The sequence below is a fragment of the Rana temporaria genome, chromosome 5, assembly GCF_905171775.1.
Source record: "Rana temporaria chromosome 5, aRanTem1.1, whole genome shotgun sequence".
Classification (NCBI taxonomy): domain Eukaryota; kingdom Metazoa; phylum Chordata; class Amphibia; order Anura; family Ranidae; genus Rana; species Rana temporaria.
Genome location: NC_053493.1, coordinates 217,131,297 through 217,158,520, shown reverse-complemented (window position 1 = coordinate 217,158,520; position 27,224 = coordinate 217,131,297).

Sequence of the window (27,224 nt, the reverse complement as noted above, 5' to 3'; positions counted from 1 at the left end):
TGATGGTTAGGTTGGTGTTGTTCCAAAGGTGCCAAGATGTGCCATTTGCACAGCAGTGAGAGACCTTCATCCAGGTTACGGACTGAGTAGGACCTATTGTCCTTGGTGATAATAAGTTTAACTGGGTGGCCCCACTTGTATTGTATTTGGTGATTCCGAAGGGGCTTAGTTATAGTGGATAAATTCTTGTGCTGCATCATGGTATATTTGGATAAATCTGCAAAGAAAGCCAGAGTGGCGTATGGCTGAGGGTATTCAGCTGGATTTTGCATGGCTCATTTCAGTTTTTCCTTGACATGGAAAAAATGTATCCAAACAATAGTGTCTCTTGGTAAAGAGTCTGATAGGTACAGTGGTTTTGGCAGGTTGTGTATGAGATCAATAATCAGTTCCCCTGGAGGGGTATCGGGGAGGAAAGCAGAGAGTAGTTGTAAGAAGTAATCACTTAGTACAGCTGGTTGGATGGATTCTGGTATGCCTCTTATCCTTAAATTGTTTCTTCTGGAACGATCTTCCAAATCTGCTATTTTGGCCTTCATCTACTCTATGTCCTCTGCCTCTTCCCCCTGCGCATCCACTAAGCAGTTGAAGGATGATGTCACTTCTCCCATCTTAGCTTCTATGGTGGTTACTCTGTCCCCTAAGTATGATACTTCAGATGTGAAGTTATGCATCATTTTAGCATTGTCAGTGTGGATAGAGTTTTTCAGTGTGAGAAGCATATCGTTCAGGGTAGTATATAGGACAGGTTGGTTCAGTGTGGCATATGCAGCAATGAAGCTGGCATTTGCATGGCTCAGAGGAGATATCTGATTGAAAGGGCTCACCTCAGATGGGTCTGCATCCTGATTCAGCTTCATTTTAGATTTGACAGGGCTCACAGAGGGAATGGAAGCTGTGGAGAGGCTGCCTGTGTGCTGCGAGCACCTGTTGTCTCCCTCCGCTGGCATCCCTCCTGGGTCTGTATGTGGTGGGCCACCCTGAGGTGTGCCTGCATGTCCACTGGCGCCATCTTGGAGATTCGTCCTGCTGGGTGGTGGGTAAAACTCTGTGAGTTTCCGCGGTGCTGATCGTTCTTTCTTCCACTTATACAGTACATTCTGTTGGGGGTACTGGGATGTATATGATGCTCTGTGTGTAGTGTGGAATGATCTTTGTTTGTCGCTATTGCCCTGGATAACCACCGTGTCCCAGAGCATGTTCAGAGAGCAGCGATCACGGTTGGCTTCCGGACACACCCCATCCTTGCATTAATTGTAAGTGTTTAGGAGTTTTGCATTAGTTTCTCCTGGGCCCTAAGCCTAATGAAAACACCTCTCATAAAGGCTTTATGTGAGTTCCAAAGAAGTACGTTATCTTTTCCAGAGTTCTTATTGCAAGCATAATAGGTCTCTCGAAATGATGATTGTGACCGGTGCGTGGTCCAACCATGTTATTAAGCTTATATTTGCTTGAGATATGTTTTGCAGGGTACATTTGTGTAACAGGAAAGGGTCAAGTCTGGAGTATGATTTTTGTGCGGTAGAAGGTAAAGTCCCTTTCCGTCCCATGCAAACATCGCCATAATCATCTTATCATTTTTATTCTATTCTAAAGGTGTCTGTAGATTGATTTAAATTAAAAAGCTGATTTTTGATCCAGGTGTTGCTACTGCAATTGAACATAAGTCAATTTACTGATTAACTTCAGTTTAACCACCCTATTGGATAAAAGCTGCTCAATTCCCCCTTCCACCTTGAATGTGTGCATAAAGGAATCAGTTTAGTTTTTTTTTGTTTGACTGAACAAAAAACTTAACAACATATGACCAGCTTAACTTTAGCATAAATTTGCTGAAGAAAAAAAAGAGGAAGAAGAACAACAGCAACAACATTGGAGGTTTGGTATGTTTTGGGACTTTCAATGAGGCAGTGGCTATAAATAAGCCAATGACTCCATCCCTGGTAGTTTGATATAGCAAGGAGGGGAGAAGGGACACAAGGAGGGAAAGGGAAGGACGTGTGTAAACCTGGGTAACAAAATAGTCATGGGACTATGAGTGAGACGGCGGCTGGTAAGCTATGCCATGACCTCTAGCCCTATTTATTGTAAAAAGGATAGCATACATGGGGAAGGGAAAAAGGGGGAAGGGCTGGGATGAGGGGGAAGGCAGGAAACAGGAATTGTGGGACTTTAAAATGAAACACACCACCGAAAAATTAATCAATTAATGAATTAAAATGACATTTAATGGATACAGCAAAGCATACCGAGCAATGAACATATATAGCAATGGTTACTGTACAAATAATGATAGACATGATTGGTAAATCATAAATTACATAGCATAAAGCATAAATAAATCTATGGTGTAACATCATATGCATTGCTGTCTCCAACTTGTTGTAGTGATATACAGTAAAAATACATACAGACAAAATGTCTGAAAAACATGATGAACATGCTGTTGGTAAGCAAGATATAAAATTCATTGATTCATGATTCTCGGAGGTAGAAAATACATAGTAGAATATAGTTACTGTGACAAAACATCAATAAAAAGCTTTACGCTTTTCGTGGATAACTTCCACTCATCAGGAGCAAGTATGGCCTGGGTATATCTGTGAATATAATAAAACAGGATGCGCTAAATGGTAATTTAGTACATGTATAAAAAAACCTAGGAAGGGACAAAAAGTAGAGTCCCAACACTCTTACCTATGGGTAGATTAGTAGTAGGATAGCGTAAATTTTAACCAATCAATGTTGGCAACTCAGAGCACCGTGGAAAACATAATCCCCGGGGGGAGCTGAGGTGGTGGTACTGCGGCAGCAACATGGCAAATGAACACTGGTAGTTGGACATTGGATAGAAGAAAGTCCCCAAACGGCAACCACAGTTGGGGTATGTATTGGGTGGTAACCCGTAAGATTCCTGTGGATATATTAAGTAATAATAGGTATCAGTGTAGTGGCTGGCGCCAGCTAATAAGTAGAAAGAAAGATGTGACCATTAACCAAAGGAACGGTGTTCCAAGAAAGAACACCTCGTTATAGTGACAAAGTGAGAGTAACACCAAGGTGAATGACTGGGGATGAACCAGATAATAAAACATATAAAACCTATAAGGGACTACCACTTCTTTGGGTGTGGTGTATTTATTCGGTTTAAGCAATCACAGCTCATTTGTTTTATTATCTGGTTCATCCCCAGTCATTCACCTTGGTGTTACTCTCACTTTGTCACTATAACGAGGTGTTCTTTCTTGGAACACCGTTCCTTTGGTTAATGGTCACATCTTTCTTTCTACTTATTAGCTGGCGCCAGCCACTACACTGATACCTATTATTACTTAATATATCCACAGGAATCTTACGGGTTACCACCCAAAACATACCCCAACCGTGGTTGCCGTTTGGGGACTTTCTTCTATCCAATGTCCAACTACCAGTGTTCATTTGCCATGTTGCTGCCGCAGTACCACCACCTCAGCTCCCCCCGGGGATTATGTTTTCCACGGTGCTCTGAGTTGCCAACATTGATTGGTTAAAATTTACGCTATCCTACTACTAATCTACCCATAGGTAAGAGTGTTGGGACTCTACTTTTTGTCCCTTCCTAGGTTTTTTTATACATGTACTAAATTACCATTTAGCGCATCCTGTTTTATTATATTCACAGATATACCCAGGCCATACTTTCTCCTGATGAGTGGAAGTTATCCACGAAACGCGTCAAGCTTTTTATTGATGTTCTGTCACAGTAACTATATTCTACTATGTATTTTCTACCTCCGAGAATCATGAATCAATGAATTTTATATCTTGCTTACCAACAGCATGTTCATCATGTTTTTCAGACATTTTGTCTGTATGTATTTTTACTGTATATCACTACAACAAGTTGGAGACAGCAATGCATATGATGTTACACCATAGATTTATTTATGCTTTATGCTATGTAATTTATGATTTACCAATCATGCCTATCATTATTTGTACAGTACCCATTGCTATATATGTTCATTGCTCGGTATGCTTTGCTGTATCCATTAAATGTCATTTTAATTCATTAATTGATTCATTTTTCGGTGGTGTGTTTCATTTTAAAGTCCCACAATTCCTGTTTCCTGCCTTCCCGGTCATCCCTGCCCTTCCCCCTTTTTCCCTTCCTCATGTATGCTATCCTTTTTACAATAAATAGGGCTAGAGGTCATGGCATAGCTTACCAGCCGCCGTCTCACTCATAGTCCCATGACTATTTTGTTACCCAGGTTTACACACGTCCTTCCCTTTCCCTCCTTGTGTCCCTTCTCCCCTCCTTGCTATATCCAACAGCAACAACAGATGACATTTAATTTTCTGCCTCGAGGATTTAGGTTTGAGAAATTTTCAACAGAGAAAACACCTTTAAATAATGTGGACTTTGTACTGTTAGCATTCTGTATATAAATACATCACATTCTTAAAAATGTTTCTACATTTTGGATGAGTCATAAATACTATATATTTCTACATTTAAGAACAGCCAGTAGATTCCCTTCTTGTGTGAACATACTGTATTCATTGGTGAGGGGTTAGTGATCGAAGGTCCTCTTAAGCATATGGCACCTCGTCCCAAGTAGGTTAAATAGAGAGTTTTGAGAGGATGGAGGATTATTGCGGTGCCAATTATAAAAACCAGACGTATTGTTATATCAAAAATAGATTTTTTGTATTCATACAAAGGTTAAAATCAGCTTTACAACATTCAATGTTGGGAGCTATATATAGAGACAATTTTCTTGAACAAGTCTACCCTACTAGTTTCGCCCTTAGGCTTCCTCAGGGTTTTAGGACTTGATCGTCTCAAGAGAAGGCTCTATAATGAAACAAAACAGTCTTAACATTTCATCATGTAAACAATTTATTTATAATTAACAATCAATATTAGGTAATAAAGAATTTGGCTGGGATAAGTGGTCAGGCGTCAGAAACCGTGGTCCCAAAAAGGAAAGGGCGCCAAAGCATGACCCAAGGGTCCCCACTAACCCAATACTGGACCACCCCAAGAAAAGAAAAGGGGGGACACAAACATCCATAAGGGTAGAGAAAACACCTACCCAAAGTACTGCATGCAACCTGGTGAGGTAACCCCTCAGGGGGATGATGGAATATCTTTTTGGGACAACGGTTTCTGACCCCCGACCACTTATCCCGGCCAAACTCTTTATTACCTAATATTGATTGTTAATTATAAATACATTGTTTACATGATGAAATGTTAAGACTGTTTTGTTTCATTCTAGAGCCTTCTCTTGAGACGATCAAGTCCTAAAACACCTGAGGAAGCCTAAGGGCGAAACTAGTAGGGTAGACTTGTTCAAGAAAATTGTCTCTATATATAGCTCCCACCATTGAATGTTGTAAGGCTGATTTTAACATTTGTATGAATAAAAATGTTCTATTTTTGATATAACAATACGTCGTTTTTTTTATAATTGGCACCGCAATACTGTATTCATCTTTTGCTTTAGTATCAGTTATGTTAGGTATGTCTTTTGAGACATTTCTGCTACATAATACAAAGGTTTATTGTTTTCTTTTGTTTTAAAATAAAATATATATGTAGGGAATATCTGCTTAAAAAAAAAAATCAGAAGAGCCTAATACATTTATGGCATTTATACTGAGCATAGTGACATTGTATTGATGCAGAATATCATCACAAACAAGCAAAGGCTGATTCTGTAGCTCTGTGCTCCACAACATGATAATGACAACTTAACTGATTTATGTATCTCAATTTCCTTACCTAAATGGAAATTGTTTCTGCATATAAGAGATAAAATGTAATGAAATATAGAAGCTTTGATCAGATAAACATAACTGAGTATATTCTTAAATTTCACTGAATTTTTAGGAGATTAGCTAATAGTTATTTCTGTATTCACATCTTTTATTAACAGAGCTATGCTGAATATAGTCCTAATTGGTTCCTTATCTGTTTCTATTTACCATGCTATTCATTCAAACTGTTAAAATGTGGTTTACATGATTTTTTGAAAGCAAAGCTTTTAAACAGAGTGTGCACACACTTACACACAGCTATCATATATTATTGTTTTGTGAAAACGGCACAGCTTTTTAACTAATACTTAACATAGGATTTGTGAGTGGATACAGAACTACTAATCTTAATATAACTTAACCTAGGATCTAAAATTTTCAAGTAAACACAACCTTCAAAATAGTCAAAGTTAGTTTATTCTTCATGATATATGAAGTATATTTGTTTTAATCCAAAAGTTCACAGGTTTGAGCTTCACATGCTTTGTCCACAAAATCCCATTAGCCAAATGAGCAACACTGGCAAATTATTCATCTTTCACTGAACTTAAACTCAACTTTATGCTGGAATAAAGAATAGACAACATTTTATGGAGAGGAAAGGTCCCTGTCCCTCATAAAATTGACAAATCAATCTCCAAGGCTACTATAGCAGTAATGGTCAGTAATTAACTTGTCTACCATGGGTTAAAGTCAAACCCTGCTGCTTTGAGTTTTACTTTCTCAACAAATGTGCAGATTCAAACTAAAAACAAAATATGCAGCAACTATTTCTATTAAATAAAAAACGATATATGATCATATTAAATAATAATTTGTGTCCAGAAGGCAAAACATTTTTTCTATGTTTTGGGTTGGCGGGCACCATGATTGATGGATGTACATCGAGGGACACTATTTTAATTTTTTATTCTTTTAAACGCACTTGTCAAAAACAGTTTCTTGTGGTTTTTACTTTTTGTCACGTTTTTGGTGATTTCACATGGGGGGTGGGAAGGGATCTGGGGTCCCCTTTTTAAAGGGGGCTTCCAGATTTTGATAAGCCCCCATCTACAGACCACCATAACCACAGTCCAGGGTTGTCTGGAAGAGGCTCTTGTCCCCATCAACATGGAGACAAGGTGCTTTGCGGTAGGGGGGGGCAGAATCCCCTGCCCCAGAGCACCTACTCTCCATGTTGAGGACATGTGGCCTGGTTCAGGGGGAAGGGGGGCACTCTCTCGCCCCCCTATTTTTCTGACCTGCCGGGCTGCATGCTCAAATAAGGATGACATATTTTTTTTTACATTTTGGTGTGGGATTCTCCTTAAAATCCATACCAGACCCTTGACTGGGGGGGTCTACACCGTTTTTTTAACATATTTCTGTTGCCGGACAATCGCCGGTATACTTTTTCTTTACATTCATCTGTCAGTGGGGATTTCCGCTGACATATAATGACTCATTATTATTATTATTATTATACATGATTTATATAGAGTCAACAGTTTGCATAGCGCTTAACAAAATGAAGGCAGACATTACAGTTACATTACAATTTGGTACAAGAGAAATCAGAGAACCCTGCTCATTAGAACTTACAATCTAAGAGGGGGGGGTCAATTGATACAAAATGTAATAGCTGTGGGTGATGAGCTGATGGAGAAAGTAAAACAGTGTATTAGTTAGAAGCAGGATAAGTTTTTTTTAAAGAGAATGGTTTTCAGGGATTGACTAAAGATGGATAGATTAGGGGACAGTCAGACAGATTGGGTAGGGAGTTCCAAAGGATGGGAGAAGCTCTGGAGAAATCATGGAGGCGAGCATGGGAGGGAGCTAGAGCAGAAAGTCTTGGGAGGACCGAAGCAAACGGCTTGGTGGGTATTTTGAGATTAGGTTAGTGATGTAGCTGGCGGCAGAGTTGTGGATGGCTTTGTAAATTATGGTTAGTAGTACTTTGAATTTTTTTCATTGGGTGAGTGGATACCAGTGCAGGAATTGGCAGAGAGGGGTGGAGGACACTGAACGGTTGATAAGGTGGATGAGTCTTGCAACAGCATTCATTATGGACTGAAGGGGGGATAATATATGTAAAGGTCTGGACTTATAGTTATGCCATTGATCTTGACAGGGAAGTTAGGAAAAGGGGCACGTGGGGAAGCAATATTATGAGTTTGGTTTTAGATAGATTCAGTTTGAGGAAGTGGTGTGACATTCAGGCTGACATGACTGTTAGTAAATCAGTGATGTGTGAGGAGACTGAAGGGGTGAGGTGAGGGGTATAGAGATAGATTTGGTTGTCATCAACTTCTGCCCTCAAGACACATTCCCCTGACCTTTCAGGATTGAGTCTGAAAGAGTGACTCCTCCCAAGGCGCCAAACTGCTCCAGTGGATAACGGCGGGCCGACCTAGTAGCAGGCGCCTGGGCTGCTGGAGCAAGATAGGCAGGGCTTCCATCCCCTGCCTCTGCATCTCTATTCCCCCTGGACTTGCGATCGGCATCCCCGGGCACCCTCCACAGCCATCGGCAGCCTTAAAAGGTAAGCCCCTTCACAGGGCTTGTTTCCTTAAACATCCCAAATCCGTTTGTGGCCGTCCTTTTCAGGACAAGCCGCAGCGGCGGCACTCGCACCACCCGTGGAACGCCCGGCGTCTGCAGCGGTTTAGGAAAGACTGCGGCTTCAACCGCGGCCTAGTAACAACTAACTGCACCAAACCTCCACAAACCCCCATATTCCCTCCAACAAGGCACGGACCCCCCCCACTCACTAGGCATCCCTGAAAAAGCCCCCGGCCGCAAGTTTACCCCCCCAGCCCCACACAAATCCTCAGTGGGTGGCCAGCTTGGTACACCCCTGTAGGACTGGGACACCCCCTACCTCTCACCCCTGACCTAATGCTTAAACCCCATAACCACCAGTCAGGTTTCCCCCCCCCCATCCCTGACCCTGGTCCCTTCTAGCTCCTTCAGTACTTTGATCCAGGGCCACGGCCGATCGCCCTCCGGGGGACAGGAAGAAATTTTTTCCCCTGCCACGGCACATTGGCATAGCACAGACAGGGTTTTTTTTTTGCCTTCCTCTGGATCAAACAGGGAGGTACGTTTCACTGAAACCGTCACTCCCAGCACTACTGAAACCCCCCCTTTTCCCTCCTCATAGGTATCTGCCCCCCAGTACTTCAGCAATTATGACAAAACTGAGTTATTCGGCAGCAACCATTTGGGGACTAAAGTCATTGGCCTCAATATTGCCAGCCGCCACCAAAAAAGCTAAGGATGGAACAGCTGTTTAGAAGCGATCGACGATCGACAATTAAACAGTACACCGGCCTATCCAAACCAAAGCACATATCATGCGCTCTGGTCAATACAAGATCAGCAGTAAGACACCGAGTAGAAATTCATGATCTCATCCTACAATGCGTCTTAGATTGTCTCTTTATTACAGAAAGCTGGCTCACAGCTGACTGTAACACAATTCTGGATGAACTGGTGCCAGAGAACTATCGCATAATAACAGAAAACAGAGTGGGGCAAAGAGGAGGAGGCCTGGCAGTGATCTACAAGAGTTTCCTCTCGATCACTAAACCAGTCCAGCAAAACACACTTCCTTTTATGGAAACCCTCTCCCTACAGCTTCAAACAAACCCCCAGAAGACTGTCCATATTCTACTCTGCTACAGACCACTGGGTCCAAAATCGCAGCTCCTCACATTATTGACTGAGTTCCTTTCCACTTATACACTAAACAGCTAACATTTTTTGCTGCTTGGGGATCTCAACCTTTGGGCCAACTCCTCACTAGATCCCATGGCCGTCGCTTGCATTGACCACCTGGAAGGACTAGGTCTGCAGCAGCTAGTATGTGGGCCCACACATACTTCTGGTCACACGCTCAATCTTATTTTCAGGCAAGATCTGGAAGTAAAAATTCTGGAAAATTAACCGTTGCCATGGACAGACCACCATGTAATCAAATTCATGATTACCAAAAATGCCCCTTTAACAAAAACACCAAAACCAGTGACAATGCACTGGACGAGATCTTAGAAGAAGCTCCATTCGGAGCTCTTCAAAACAACATTAGAGAACAAAGTAAAAGATATTCATTCACATCAGTCAGCCACGGAAACCCTGGATGCCATTAACATAGCTCTACTACAGTCAGCCGACTCAGTAGCGCCCAAACGCAAAACCTGCATCCGGAAACACAACTCCAGCTGGTTTAACAACCAGCTGGCGTTGTTTAAGCAAGAACGCAGAAGAGCGGAAGCAGCCTGGAAAAGAAGCACTACAGATAAAAACCACGCCATCTACAAGGAAATAACAAAAAAATACCACGAAGGAATTTTCAAGGCCAAAAAAAATCATTTTTCCAAGATCATCACCAGCGCCCTAAACCGTCCCCGCAAACTATTCAAGCTTGTCACCCAGACCATGAATCCAGTCTGTCTTTGTGAAGCTACCTATGTGTTTTTGAATACATTAACGTGTATTTTATCAAAAAAAAATTTCATTTGAAAAAACACAATTTATTTTTTGATTTCATCTTATTTTCTAGGGCCTCTGCTAAGAAATTTTCTTTTTTTCTAATTTTTTTTGTTTTAACAGAAGGAATCTAAGTAATTTTCTAGCAAAAAAAAAAAATTTACTCAGATAAAGGCCTTATCCTTAGGTGACTGTATTATTTTTCCTTTACTTTCACCAGGCAGTCATACTATTCAAACTTCCTGTCCTAGGGTGACAACGGTACTGAGTACCGTTGTTATCGTAGGATACAAAACACCTCTTACTCTCCTCCATAACACAGGGAGGTGTTTTTCATTCTCCAGGGAGAGCAAGGAACAATGCTCACAATATTTCTGGCTGGATGAACAGATTTTTTTTGCACTTCTGGAACAGATTGCATACAGGCGTAAAAAAAACGCTGTGTTTTTTAGTGATCTGAATTAAGATGCGTTGTTCTCTTGGGGCATTGCACACAGCTGAGTAAAGATCAATAAAACAGCATTGAGTACAGAGCAGTGAAACATATAATAGAACATTTTTCATTAGAGCAAAATAATTTACTTGCATACACATGTTTATGCAAGTATGAATGAGTATATTAGAATACTGGCAATTAATAAGAATTGTACCTGTCTATGCCCATCTATATGCTTAGGGACCTTTATAAATTCATACTCAACATTACTCAGGTCTTTACACACAGCTTTTTGCCCCTTGCACCTGGAGTCACATTCCTAAGTAAACATCAGTAAATTATAATGCCTGTGTGCAAGGTGTTTTTAATGGTATATTTAACAGATCAAATTGAAGCGAATAAGAAAAATGCATTGTTAGAGTCAACATACAATTTAAGCACAGGCAGAGAGCACAGAGAGTTTTCAGCTGAAAATATTTCTGTCAATTTCAACAGCTACCATAGAACAGATAAAACAAAACATTTTTAAGGGTATATTTATTAAATCAGAAGGAAGCAAATACACTTTGGTGTTTATTGGCAATGGCTTTGTGTTTCACTAACCTTAATAGGATGCGCCATTCATGGCTGAATCTATGTTGTTTCTCCTTCAGGGGAGTCTGTTTGCAGAGTGTTTGGAACATGGACAGAGCACCACCAGAATACTATGTGACTCCCATGCTCCTTGTCATCCAACATCTATCTAAACATAATTCATGATAATTTACATTCACATACTGTAATAACTTTAATGGTATTCAGTGCTCATTGTGTTTTACAACCATGTCTTCACTTTTGGAGCATTAGTGTCATTAGTTCTGGAATCTCATATCACATTAATATGTATTTGTTGTGAGGAAGGCAGAGAAAAAAAAATAAGGAAAAAATGATATTTAGTGATTATATTTATATAACTTAATATTTGGTTTCATGCAATTTAGGGAATATGTGCTTTTTTGCTTTTTTATTTCCCTTTTTATATATTGTTTTTAAATAAAATGTCTTATTTCTATATATAATTTTAAATGAAAAGGTGATCTGGTTTGGTTGAATATGCTAAATATACTACAATATTCAATGTGTTGATTGAAAGAATACAAGATACAAGATGCATGTTCAGTATCATCTTGCACAAAGATTGATAAGCTTATAAAATAACAAACAAAAAAAATTCCTACATTAATATGCATTAGTATTCTGAACAGCATAAGCATCTGGTGTTTCATCTGCAAGGTATTAACCAACTCATTCACAACAATAATACTGGAAGCCGAAGACATGGTGATGAATTAATTTAGGTGAAATAAAAGGACATCAAAAATAGACTGAAAGGAATAGTACATAACATGCACAAACTCTCAACATCATACAGTATTTACACACTAAAGAGACAATATGGTGTGTAATTTCTTTTAGGAATAATGGATTACACTTTTAATTTTAGTGTGAATATTTTCGAAATACTATAATTTGGGGCATTACGTTAATGCTTAAATTTTACAAGCACTTACTATTGTCAGTAAAAAATTGCTGTACTAAAAAATAAGAGTCTCCTGACTAACAAATAGTATATAACACTGAATTACTGGTTCAGGGAAGGAAATTTTTTGTGTTTTTTTTTATTTGTATTTAATAATTGACAAATGTTAGATAGAGTATTATTTTATTAAAAGAGTAATTGATGCTTGGAATAGACTTCCAGCAGAGGTAGTGAGTCAATCAGCACAGTAAGCGACCTCAAATATGTTTGAGACAAGCATAGATATATACTCAGACAAAAAAACAACAACCCCCCTCCACAACATATATAAATAAAAAAAGGGGGGCAGACTTGATGCACCACTTGCTCTTTTTTCTGCCTTCACTCTTCTAAATGATAGAAGAAAGCTGTATATGCATTGGGGAATTATTTTTTTTCATATCATATCTACCGTTTCAATAGGTTTTGAAACAATTTGGCAGTGTGCATAGTTAAAACAGCCATGACAGAAAAATGTAATACATTACATTATAAGTTATATGAAACTCAGCCCAATGCTCTTCATTAATAAATCAAAGCCCACCTTTTCTAGCCCTCATGCTATTCTCTATTATACAGCGCATACAATTCAAATGATGCAATAAAAGTGAAAGAAACCCGGCAAAAAACCTGGGCCAAAAAGTCAATAAAAATCAAAATTCAACGTAAATAAGAGTCCAAGAAAATGTGTGACAAACAAATTCCAGAATCCGCTGAAAATTCAACAGTGACGTAGATTCAAAAACAATAAGTGATCCCTCCACCACTATAGGATTGGCCACTCTCACCTTAAGGCATGGACTCCTGTCTTAAAGGTAGTCATGCAAACAGAAATGCAGATACACCCCGATGGCAAGTTGTCTTATCAGGTTCCTCAGTAATCCGCAGCAGGATAATGAACCATGTATGGAAGAAAGAAAGATCTCAGGGCCTGATCCACAAAAGGGATACACCGGCGTATCTACTGATACGCCGTCGTATCCCTGTTTCTATCTATGGAATTGATCCACAGAATCAGTTTCTCATAGATAGGCAGAAGATCCAACATGTGTAAGGGACTTACACTGTCGGATCTTATGATGCAGTACCGCAGCCGCCGCTGGGGGCATTTCTCGTTGAAATCCAGCGTCGGGTATTCAAATTAGCACTTACGGAGATCCACAAAGCTTTTACGCTTAGTTTTTTCTCCGTAAGTATTAGTTTGCCGTCGCAAAATTAGGGCTGCTTTTACAAGGTGTAAACTTAGTACACCTTGTAAAAGTATACCCTTCTATCCCGCGTCGCTGTCATTTTTTTTTTTCCTGCCGCAACTCTTTTTTTTTTTTACGCCCGTCGCGATTCTCAAAACCCGGCGCAACGTAAAACCGCCCAAAGCACGTCGGGAAAATAACGTCGGGAGCATGCGCAGTATGTCCGGCGCAGGAGCGTGCCTAATTTAAATGGGACTCGCCCCATTAGATTAGGAACGCCTTGCGCCGGACGGATTTAAGTTACACCGCTCAAAATTTATAGGTAAGTGCTTTGTGGATCGGGCACTTAGGTAGAGATTTTGCGGCGGTGTAACTTAAACGGGAAAAATTAAGTTACGCCGGGTTTTTGTGGATCAGGCCCTAAGTGCTCTCCGTTTAAAAATTACTAACATGTATTGGATAAGCATAAAACTACTCACAAAGATCTGAACGATCTGTAGCATAAAACAAACAAACAACAGGTTTGTTTCACGAAAGGACGGCAGCGGGCAACGTCTGTGTGCTCCGTCTGTGTGCTCCTCCCCCGGGGAGCTATTTATTTATTTGACACATATTTTTGCGCTGATTGCACCTTTCGCTATTTGTACTCATGCTATTCTCATCTAGACACCCCCCCCAATCCCCCACCGCAGTGCATACTTATTTTGCTGTGATAGCTGTGGCCTTCCGCTATGCTCACATCTTTAGTGCAGAAGTCTCTCTGGTATGTGTCTGTGCAGTAATTCCCCATAGACTTGAAAGGAACCATATTTGCGGTGTCTCCCCTGAAACATGAATACTCAATCTATGTATATAAACAGTTACAGTTCAATAGTCAGAACCACAGAACATTTCTGCACCAAGAAAGAAAAAAATGTGGGAGGCTTCCATCACAGAGAAGTAAGAAATCACTGAGTGGGGGTAAGATTCGTTTAGGGGGAGGATGGAGGAATCTTGAGGAACACTGTGGAGGGTAATGCATGTGTGCTGGGGGGGGGGGGGGTTTGTATGTGTAGAGCAATAGGCTTTATTCAGCAGGGACCTTCACCTACTTTTATTGCATTGTGTTGGAACAGGTGGCCAGCAGAATATAATGTGGAACTTCCCCATTTTTTCTCTCTCTGGTCACATGACAGGAGGAGAGGAATGATAAAGTGTCACTCTGGAGAAAACCAGAACTGACAGGATATATATATATATATATATATATATATATATATATATATATATATATATATATATATATATATATATATATATATATATATATATATAAATTGGTAAAGGAGGATGATTGCCAAAAGGGCCAGCAATCAGAATTAAAGCAGTTTTCTACCTTTCCCCATTCTTTCACATGACACATGGCTGCCGTGAGTCTCCTTTTTAATAGTGATAGGACTGGTAATCCAAAATGATTGAATCTTCTATGCCTATTGGTCATGGTTCGCAGGTCATGCATTGCATCGTGGGTAAAAAAAATTGTCCTGGAAATTTGCACATAAATCCACTCGTTCGCAAAGGGTGAAAGAAGACTACAACAATGAAGCAATACAACAATTGCCGACCAACCTCTGTCATTATACTGCGGCAGGTTGGCATGGCTGCACAAATCGCCGTAGCTGTACGTCGGCCGGTTTAAGAGCAATAGGAGACGCATGCACATATCGCTCAACAAGAGCAAATTAAAATATAGCAGTCGGTTCATAGATCCTTGAAACAAATCACGTGACCGGTGATGAAGCCAGGAGCCAGTGACATTACTCACGGTGCTTAAATGTGCTGGATGTGGAGGGAGCGGGATCCTGCTGTCTGCACTGATCGTTCTCTAAGCGTTACACTATCAAGTTAAATATGAGTGTAGCTATCCAAAGCTCTTGTTTTACTATTCCATAGCAAACCTGCACAATGATGATGTCTTAATTTTTCTTTGAGAATCACTGCATTTGGAGAAGTCATGATACAATTATCCATTTTATATGAAGAGTATCAGTCTGATGTGAGTTTTCTATCTGGTGAACTACCCCAGGGATTTCTTTCTCAATCAAGATAGATGCGTGTGTTTTTTCCTTTCTCTTGGCAATCAACCATCGGACCATTATGCAGGTAAAGGACCTGGCCCCTTTTTGGTATTCAGCGCTGCGTCGCTTTAACTGACAATTGCGCGGTCATGCGACGTGGCTCCCAAACAAAATTGGTGTCCTTTTTTCCCACAAATAGAGCTTTCTTTTAGTGGTATTTGATTACCTCTGCGGTTTTTATTTTGTGCACTATAAACAAAAATAGAGCGACAATTTTTTACTTTTTGCTATAATGAATATCTCCATAAATATATATATATATATAAAAAAAAAACCTCAGTTTAGGCCGATACGTATTCGTTTATTGATTGGTTTGCGCAAAATTTATAGTTTTTACAAAATACTGTAGGGGATAGTTTTATGGCATTTTATTAATATTTTTTTTTACTAGTAATGGCGGCGATCAGCAAATTTTTTCATGACTGCAACATTATGGCGGACACATCGGACACTTTTGACACATTTTTGGGACCATTGTCATTTTCATAGCGAAAAGTGCTATAAAAATACACTGATTACTGTAAAAATCACTAGGGGGTGCTAAGTGGTTAAGCGTACCCTAAGGAAGTGATTCTTACTGTAGGGGGGGCGTGACTGGACGTGTGATGTCACTGATCGTCGTTCCCTATAACAGTGACACTGCCACAGAGAAGAACGGGGAAGGTGTGTTTACACTTACCTCTCCCCGTATTTCAGCTCCTGTGACCCGATCGCGGGACACTGGCGGCGATCGGGTCTGCGGGTCCCGCAGGCGTGGTCACGGAGCTTCGGACCGGGCTGCGAGCATGCCACCGGCGGGGGGCGCGCGACCCATGGCTGGGCACTTAAAGGGCAACGTACCTGTACGTGCCTGTGCCCAGCCATGCCATTCTGTCTATGTATATTGGCGTTAGGCAGTCCTTAAGTGGTTAACTGTTAGGTGAGCAGTACACCCACTAATAGTTGTTCACATATTGGACTTCCATGGCTGTAATTTAATTGTACACCTATTGTTTTTATGCCGTTGGAATTTGTATAAGTTATGTAACATTGGAAGGTTGATTTTAGCACATTATTACTTTATTAATTGAGCACTATACGGTTATATCAGTACACTTTTGAAATGGTTGCAACTCTAAATATTTATTTATCTTTTAATATTTTTGGTTCACATCAGTGCTTAATTACACAATTTGTATATCGTTTTTTATATAGAAACAAGTACATTACCTTCCTTAAATCACTTTAAATGCAGACAAAAAGGTAATAAACAAGTATGAAATTCAAAACTGAACTTTCCCAGGTTCAGGATACAGCTATACTTAAAAGAGAAGTACAGTATGGGTATTGTTTTTTTTTCAGTTTTATACTTACCTAGGTGGATGCAGCATGGGTCTGATGATGCATCTGTCCCCCACCACCTCTGCACTGAGAACAGAATCATTGAACACTGCTCTGCCTCCTCCTCGCTCTCTGGAGCACTGAGCTGTGGAGGGGAAGGGAGTGGGTGGCTCAGGCTCTAAGTGGCTCGCTGAGAGCTGGAGCCAAGCGCCAGTCCACTTCTGTGATGTCAGCAGAGAGCGGACTTCAGCCCGCTCTGCTGAAAACAGGTCACAGGAGTGCAAAATGAACTGCACTCTAATGATCTATAGGAGAAATACAGCCAAACAAGCTTTGGCTGTACTTCACCTTTAAAGTGACTCTTAAGTTGCAGCCATTTTCACATAGAAAGGGGAGTAGATTGACTCCATTAAAAGCGTTCGCTACCTCAACACTTCATATTCCTGATATGCCTGCTGTACCATGTACTTGTATGAGAAGGTACCCTGTTCTATTTGTATTGCTTCATTTGTGTGAAATCCTTGGAGTTCCTGCTAGTCCCCTTGCTTTCCTATTAAAAGCTAACCACACTAAGCAGGAGAACACACAGTGGTCAGTACTCTCCTCAAATTATCAAACTTATCCTGACACTCCCCTGCTGCACAACCATTCTCTGGCAAGCTCAGTGTACTGCTGCTTTATCTCCCGACAGATTTTATGCAGCTGACAACAGAGGGAATGTGATCATTTTTAACAAAGGGAAAAAAAGGTATTTATAATGTTTTTTTTTATATCTATACAAAAATGTTTTGCCTTTCACTTCTATTTTAAACTGATTCGGTTGTTTTACAAGGTGATTGTTTACAGTCACTTTAATTTTGGGAGATTACAGTATGTAGCTTTTCCTCATTATAAATTGTCTTTGACTGTTAATCATATACCAAACTGGGTGTGCAGAGTGTGTCTAAACTGTAAGTAACTAGAAAAGGCAATGCAGGGGGGCTCACACTTTCTCTTCTTTAGAATAGGACAGTACATTCTCAATCTAAATGTCAACCAAAGTAATAAGACCCTTATGTTCCCAGAAGGAACTGTGTGTAAATTATTGCAGATAGGGAAATATGGGCTAGTGCCGGATTGGATGGTCCAGATTAGTATTGCTAAGCTCACCTATTCTTTTGGCCTCCCTTCATACCATAGAGGCTAGAGTAAAAACTGCCAAGAGCAGCCGAAGGCACTTCTAAAGGCTATTAATAGGTGGCTTATCTTGAGAACATGAGCTAAATGTGATTCCACTATATCCGGCGTAACAGGTGCCAACCAATCAGCTAAATGGCGTAATTGCCCAGCAAGATGATAGAAGTGTTTTTGGTTTTTGCAAAATAAAGAATTTCAACTTTCACCTATTAAAGTTTTAAAGATTTAGGCATTGTGACCGGCATATGGGATGATATATAGAGACACTTTTAGGTAGAATAATCATCATTATTAGGTTAATTCTGTCTGCCGATGATAGAGAGAGTTTAGCCCATACATTGAGTTTAGTTTTGATCATTAGAAGAAAGGGGTCTAATTGAACTTTTAATGCTTTTGAAGGAGAAAGTGTAATAATTGCACCTAAATATTTAACAGAGAAGTATGATTTTTTTTTTACCCTTTTATACTTACCTAGGTAGATGCAGCATAGGGACAATGCTGTATCTGTCCCCCGGCGTCTCTACACTGAACCGAGCGATCAAACATTGCCGATGGCTCAGTTCTTAAAGATCCCCGAAAGGAGAGCTGCTGACTGTCAAACATCATCTTTCCGCTCTGCTCCTCCACACTCACTGGAGTGGTGAGCTGTGGAGAGGTGGGGATCTGCCGTCTCAGTCTCTCAGTGGCTTGCTGAGAGTCTGAGACAGGTATCAGTGCAGGCACCTGGCAGATCCAGACTTTATTGTTGTGATGACGTGGTGCCTGGACTGATTCCAGTGACGTCAGCAGAGAGCGAACTTCTGCTGAAAATGGGTAACTGGAGAGCAAAACGAGATGTCCCATAGGAGAAGTCCAGCCAAACAAGCTCAGGCTAGACTTCTTTAAATGTAGATACTATCCTAAGAGGACCTGGAGCATCTCTCCAGGAAGAGACATCAAGGCTGACTTCTGCCAACTAATTTTAAAGCATGAGTATGTGCCCTACCAATTAAAAAAGGTTATAAACCTCAAAAAAAAACTTGCAAAACAAAGGCATAATGAGCTAGTATGTATCCCATGCTAGCTCATTATGAAATACTTACCTCAGAATGATGACCTGAATCGGTGTCAGAATCTGAGTACACGGCCGACATCTTCCACCAGAGTTACTTCTGGGTTCGCAGCTCCACCACCCCGGACTTGAGCTGCAATTACATCATTCCCACACATGCGGTCACGGCTCGGCTACTGAAGATACTGCACCAGTGGCCCATATCTTCAGTGCGCATGCGCCAATGACGTATACTGAATATCTCCTAAACTGTGCAAGTTTAGAAGATATTCAGGGTATATACTTGTTATAGGCTTACCTGTAGGTAAAAGTGGTGTAACAGCGTTTACAACCACTTTAATTATCTGCATGTCTGTACCCAAAGACACCAAAGCATTTTGTAAATAAGGGATAAGATCATCCGCATAACAAGCCTTTAGTGTCAGACCTATTGCCCAAAGTCATGCCTGTAAAAAGAGGAGACTGCTGAAATCTCAATGTGAAGTCTCTATAGCCACCACAAAAAGTAGCGGAGTATTAGGGCATCCCTGCAGGGTGCCTCTGTGGAGTAGTATAGACGTGCATAATAATCCATAATGAAAAGGGAGGAAGTGGGGCTTGCATAAAGGATAGAGACCCATTTTTGGAATTTCTCACCAAAGCCAAAAGATTGTAAAGCAGCTAACAGGAAAGGCCATTCTATGGAGTTAAAGGCTTTAGCTGTGTTTAGTGAGACCAACACGCTAGACTCAGGTAAATACGCTGGAATCTGTACAATCAGTTGTGCTCGGCGGATATTAACAGATATGGACTTTCCTGACATGAAGCCAGTTTGGTCCAGATGAATAATACGAAGGATCACAAAATTAAGCTTTTATCCTTTTTTCCTATCATATGATATTTTGTCCACCGCTTGTACAAAACACAAAGGCACATATTGTTTTGGTAGGGGGTTGTGTCAATTCAATTGTGGAAGAGTAATTTATTGCAGATCAAATCTTGTCCTGAAGGTAGAAAGTGTTTTTTTTTGGTAGTTAATTTCCAAACATGTAGAAAAACATTCAAGCTTGCTTTTTATTAAATATGCACATTAGTTTGAAACTTTTTGTGGAAATAAATCATTATCCCAAGATATACATTGTTCTTTTGTATTAATTATTTTGGGATATAATGAAGTACAAAGCCTGCCTACATCAGCAAACAGACTTTATAAATTAAATACTTAAAAGATGAAAAATACAAAGTTTGTGATATGGATATTTAGTAATTTGTGAGATAAATCTTTGGTAGGTGTGAGTGGGTTACTTGGCATCTTTCTTGAGATATGGCAGCTTTGTTTCCCAAGTAATTGCTTTTATTGGTAATAAATGTACTAATAATTTACCAACCATCAAGGTCAATGTCTTGGTGACAGCAAATGAGAAAAGTATGTATTTGGATGAATTATGACCTTGTTTGGAGTTATACACTGTCATGCTATCATTGACTTCCTCATCATAAGTAGTTCATCAAATGCCTTGAGAGGCTTGTGATGAGGACATAAGCCAATTTATGACAGCAAAGGTAGACAAATAAATTTGCAATCTGTAACTGGAATTTACTGTTTCAAGCACTGACATAATTAAATAATGTTGGGGGATTGACTGAAAAAAAAAATGGATGTCAGAAATGTTGCTCTGAGATTAAATTGTGGGTATTCATGTGGAACTTATAGAGTGATGATTGATGTAGACAGAACTACTGCAATATTCTGATCTAGACTTAGTCTTTTGGAGGCATTTTTAAAGGGCTGGTCTAAAACATAACGATTAACAGTATACAATCATTTTATCAAAATGTTTCAAATAAACATTAAAAAGTTACAGTTAGTTATATTGTTATTATTATCACTTTATTTGTGATTTTTTAGACTGTATAGTCTAAAAAATCAGGATAGTTACATTCTTTTTATTCATTTTTTAAATAAAGTAAAACAGAATAGAAAAACAGAAGATGGTAATAATTGACATAACATTAAAATAAAGACATTATCCTTGTGTTAAAGCTTTGTGAATTGAGTCTAATATGTGTTACAGAACTTACAAAGGTCATCTTGAATAAATTGAGCATATTGCTGCCATGTGTGTACTATATCGTCTGTATTATAATTTACAGGATATATATATATATATATATATATATATATATATATATATATATATATATATATATATATATATATATATATATATATATATATATATATATATATATATATATATAACATTTTGGACACTGTCTTTGCCAGCCTTTGTTGCTTCTGTAGTTCAAGGTTTTTACAGAGACCCTGTTCCCAGAAGGTTAGAGTACAGCATATGTAAACCATATCACTATAAAATCTCATAAAAACTTTTAACATGTTAATATAATTTCAAAAGTAATTTTATTATACATATTTTTAAATCTGCGTTTTTTTATTCAAATATTGCTGTGCGAACCTTCAATTTACATTTTCAACCTGTCATGTTGCACTTCCAGTGCAGCCTATTAGTGGCTGCATTGACACTTATTATAAGGTCATTGTCCACTGTTGTTACCATTAGAAATCATTGCCTGAGAAATGCCAAGCAGAACTTGCTGTAGTGTATATTTGAAGACAAAGGGCCAGATTCACGTAGCCCGGGCGCAACGTAACTTAAACGATTTAAGTTACACCGCCGCAAATTTCCCAAGTTAGTGCCCGATCCACAAAGCACTTACCTGGAAATTTGCGGCGGTGTATCCTAAATCCGTCCGGCGCAAGGCGGGCCCAATCGAATGGGGCGAGTCCCATTTAAATTAGGCGCGCTCCCGAGCCGGACGTACTGCGCATGCTCCGTCGTGCATTGCGCTAAATGACGTTGCACCGACGTCATTTGCTTAGTCGTTAACGTAAATGGCGTCCAGCGCCATTCACGGACGTCTTACGCAAATGACGTTGATGTTTAAATTTTGACGCGGGAATGACGGCCATACTTAACATGGCTTAAGACAACTAGCCCTAGTTTTACACAGCGTAACTCGAGGGAAACGACGTAGAGTTAGATCAACGGGCCATTCGGACGTTCGGGGATCGCCGTAAGTATTCATTTGTATATTCTACGCCGGCCGCAATGGCCTCGCCACCTAGCGGCCGGCCTAGAATTGCATCCTTAAGATCCGACAGTGTAATTCAATTACATCTGTCGGATCTTAGGGCTATCTATGCGTAACTGATTCTATGAATCAGCCGCATAGTTAGAAACAGAGATACGACGGCGTATCAGTAGATATGCCGTCGTATCTCGTTTGTGAATCTGGCCCAAAATGTGGTAGCAAGAAGCTGGAGGATACAAGCAGCACACAGAATCACAGATTGCATTTAAATACATTAACTTGGTAATGCTTTTAGATATTAAAGTTGGATCTACTTCAATGTTAGAAGCTAGAGATTTGAATCTGTTCACCCTTAGTTCTGATATTATCATAATAAAAAAAAGAACTTTTAAGAAGATTTGGTAAGGTTATCAGAAGTGAGGAGGTAAACATTGACATTCTGTGTCCCCACATATTGGGCCAGATTCATGTAGCTCAGCGGATCTATAGATCCGCTCGATCTACGTGAATTAAGATCCGCTCCCGCAAGTTTAGGAGGCAAGTGGCTAATTCACAAACCACTTACCTCCAAACTTGCGACGGCGGATCCTAAATCCCCCAGCGGAATTCAAATTCCGCGGCTAGGGGAGTGTCATATTTAAATCAGGCGCGTTCCCGCGCCGATTTAAATACGCATGCGTCGTCCGGGGAATTTCCCGGCGTGCATTGCTCCCACTGACGTCAATAGGACGTCAGTGGTTGCGACGTGAGCGGGACTTGCGACGCGCGTGTTCGTGAATCGGCGTACGCAAACGACGTAGGAAATTTCAAATTCGACGCGGGAACGCCGGCTATACTTAACATTGGCTGCGCCTGATAAAAGAAAGGGTAAGTATACGACGGAAAACCGCTACGGAAACGACGTAAAAACAATGCGACGGGTCCGCGTACGTTCGTGAATTTGCGTATCTCGCTGATTTACATATTATTTATCGTAAATCAGCGGGAACGCCCCCGGCGCCATTTTTAAATTTAAAAAAAGATCCGACAGTGTAACACAGTGTAACACTGTCGGATCTAGCCCTATCTATGCGTATCTGATTCTATGAATCAGGCGCATAGATAGGACCAGTTTACGTCAGAGATACGATGGTGTATCTGTAGATACACCGTCGTATCTCTTTGTGAATCTGGCCCCTAAAGTCTTTGATGTACCTTGTAGAACCAACAACAAAGACAAACAGATACATGAGGGAGAGTGGCATACTTGACTGAACGTGACTTTTTATTAATATTGGGCTGTTAGGAAATCATATTCTAGGAGTTTTTAAACTCTGTGGGTCAAATTGTTACATTTATAGGACTAACAATAAATAATACAAAAACAAAGTCAGCATATGCCTTATGAAGGCCTTTGGATAGTAGCAAGGCTGTTGATCCCTAGTTGGAATTTATGAATGAAATAAAGTTAGTGACTCTTAGGCCTCATGCACACTGGACGTTAAAATAACGTTATAAAAATGGCAGGAGCTTTGCAGTGAGTTTTTTAACTTTTTTAAACTTTTTTCAGCTTTTTCCAACATTTTTTCAATAGTGTTTTTTAGCGTTTATTAGCGTTTATTGATGTTTGATAGTGTTTATTAGTGTTAGAGCGTTTTTACAGCTGAAAAACGTCTCTCAGAACCCACTAGTTTTGGGGTTTTTTTACTGCTCAAAAACGCCACTGCCCAAAACTGCTGATAACAGCCTATGTGGACACATAGGATAACATGATGGAGAGTTAATTGACTGTAGAAAAAAATGTCTACTGCCAAAAACAGCTGCTGTAAAAACTTACAAAAACGTCCAGTGTGCATGAGGCCTTATGCTTTAGTCAGGGACAAGGCTACTGGGTTTCAATCCTGCTTGATCAGAGCTCATTTATTATGTTGAAAAGGTTATTTATCCTATAGAATCTCATTCCTGATTTCTAACAGACGATTGACAGAAATCTGCAACTTCCATGAGGTCTATACCTGGTTTAGGATTTTATTCATTAAAGCAACCTTATCTTCTAGGTGGAGAGATTTTCCCTTCCTAATAATTTAAGCATTTACTGTACATAGATATGAGGAAAATTACCTTTAATGCTTCTTAATAAGCAGTGGTGAACACATTAGTAAATTACTGATATTGTTTCTGCAGTAGGGACTTCTTTGTTGAATAAATCTCTGTGGGCTGTTTTTAATTTAGGTGAAGGCAAATCACTAACATTAATGTATACAATTTTTGGGTTTTCAATAAAGTTAGGGAGGGTTCAAATCCATTTAAATTTACTTTATGCCATCTGAAAAGCATTGGGGATAAATCTCTCTAACATTCCCTAATTCCCCAGAGACACAACCAGAGGTTAGAGGAAATCTTCCAAACTAAGGGGAATTTTCCTCTTAGACAAATGTTCCTTGAACAGGTGCCCCTATTGGAAAATGTGTTAGATTAATTTATGTGAAATCTCCTTTAACAAATGCACATGATATTATAATTCAAAATATATTTTAGTTAGATGGGAATATATTTAAACCATTGATATGGAGACTAAATGAAGAACTAATCCAGGGAAAAGAAGAAGATAGAATAAACAAAAAGAGTTGAAGTACTACTTCAAAACTAATGATACCGGAGAAATATCAGAGGCAGCGCTGTGTGAAGCCCATAGGGCATACATAAGAGAAATTTTGATAGCTATGGGAGCGGAAAAACTAAGTACTAATGAAGAAAATTCACAAGTTAGAACAGCAGCATAAAAAAAATAGCGAGCAAGATGTATATAATGCGCTCACCCTAAAACGGGACAAATTAAAATAATTAATAGAACAGGAAACAAGTAAGGCCTTTAATAGAATTAAGAAAGAGAGGTATCTTTGGGGGAATAAGACAGGGAAGTACAGTACCTGGCAAAAGTCTTTTTAAATTATATAGAGAAAATTCAAAATAGCAGTGGGAAAATGATATATACAACAAAGGAAATAGCAGGAGTATTCTAAAAATACTACAGAGAACTGTACTTAGTAAAACAGAAAGAGACACCAGAGTGTGAAAGGAGAGGACAGAAAAAATAAAAGCCCTTCTGAGGGAAGTGAGCGTAAATAAACTAGAGAAGATAAACAAAAGGGCAGATCCACAGAGATCTGAACCCGCGCAGCGTTTCAGAGATACGCTACGCCGCTGTACCTTACCTGGCTTTAAGTTGAATCCTTAAAGATTTTGCGCCGTAAGTTACGGCGGCGTAGTCTATCTCTGGCGGCCAAATTCAAATCGGCGATTAGGGGGCGTGTTTCATTTAAATGAAGCACGTCCCCGCGCCGAATGAACTGTGCATGCGCCTCCCCTAAATTTCCCGCCGTGCATTGCGCTAAATGACGTCGCTAGGACGTCATTTTTTTTAACATAGACGTGAATTACGTCCATCCCGATTCACGGACGACTTACGCAAAAAAAAAAATTCAAATTAAACACGGGAACGACGGCCATACTTAACATGGCAAATCTAACTATACGCCGCAAAACACCAGCTTTAACTATATGCCGGAAAAATCAGACTAGAGATGAAAAAGAATGCGACGGCCGCACGTACGTTCGTGGATCGTCGGAAATAGCTAATTTGCATACCCAACGCGGAAAATGACGCAAACTCCACCCAGCGGACGCCGAAGTATTGCATCTACGATCCAAAGGCGTACAAAGCCGTACGCCTGTTGGATCTAACCCAGATGCCGTCGTATCTTGGTTTGAGGATTCAAACTAAAGATACGACGCGGGTAATTTGAAAGTACGCCGGCATATCAGTAGATACGCCGGCGTACTCGCTCTGTGGATCTGCCCCAAAGTGTTTTAGAAGAACCCATAACAGAAGAAGAGATTAGTCAGACCTTCAAAGATACAGCTTTAGGGAAAAGCCCAGGCCCAGATGGGTTAATGACATTTTACTATGAGTGAGAGGTTTAAGGAAATATTAATCCCCAGGTTATGTACCTACAGTACATGAATGGAAAATGAACAAGTTGGGAGATGAGAAGGGCTCATCACCATTATTCCAAAGGAAGGAAAATACGCTACCCCATGTTAAAGCTATAGACCTATCCCACTGCTAAGCGCAGATACGAAGCTATTTGCCAAGGTATTAGCTAGTAGGATGAAAGTGGCAATGAATGACTTGGTCCATGCGGACCAAGTCAGATTCATTCCAGGAAGGGAAGGGAGAGACAACAGGGTTAGAACATTGCTAACTAGTGCAGACAATCAAAAAAGGTAAATCCCCAGGGCTACTTCTCTCGATAGACGCTGAAGAAGCATTTGATGGGGTAAACTGAGGATTTATGTTGAAGACATTGGAGGTAACAAGAGTAGGCCCAAAAGATGACCCACTGAATTTAAGCACTGTATAACCACCCCACATCTAGGGTAAAGGTTAACAGGGCAGTATCTATGCCCATTGAGATGCATAATAGAACGAGGCAGGGTTGTCCCCTGTCCCCCTTACTGTTTTTTTTCTGTTATTAGAACCGCTTTTGGCAGGGATCAAACAGAACTCAGACAGAACTCAGATATAGGGGGGATCACGATAGGGGACGAGGAGCATAAACTAGCGGCTTATACCGATGATATACTGTTTTATGTTACCAAGCCTAGGGTTATTCTGCCCAACCTAATGAAGCTATTAAAATCCTATGGAGAAATATCAAATTTTAAGATGCACCCCTCTAAATCAGAGATTCTTAATATCAATGTGAGGAAACAGGACGTACAGATATTTCAACAAGAGTTCCCATTTATATGGAGAGAAAAATAACTAAAATATTTAAGAGTAAAAATAACACCATCTGAGGAGATAACATACCAAACAAATTTTATCCCGCTTCTAATTGAAATAAAAACAGAAATCAATAAAACTGCAACAGGATACCTCTCTTGGCTAGGAAGAATAAATATCTTTAAAATGGGAATTTTGCCAAAGATCACATATAAAATGCAAATGCTGTCAATTTCT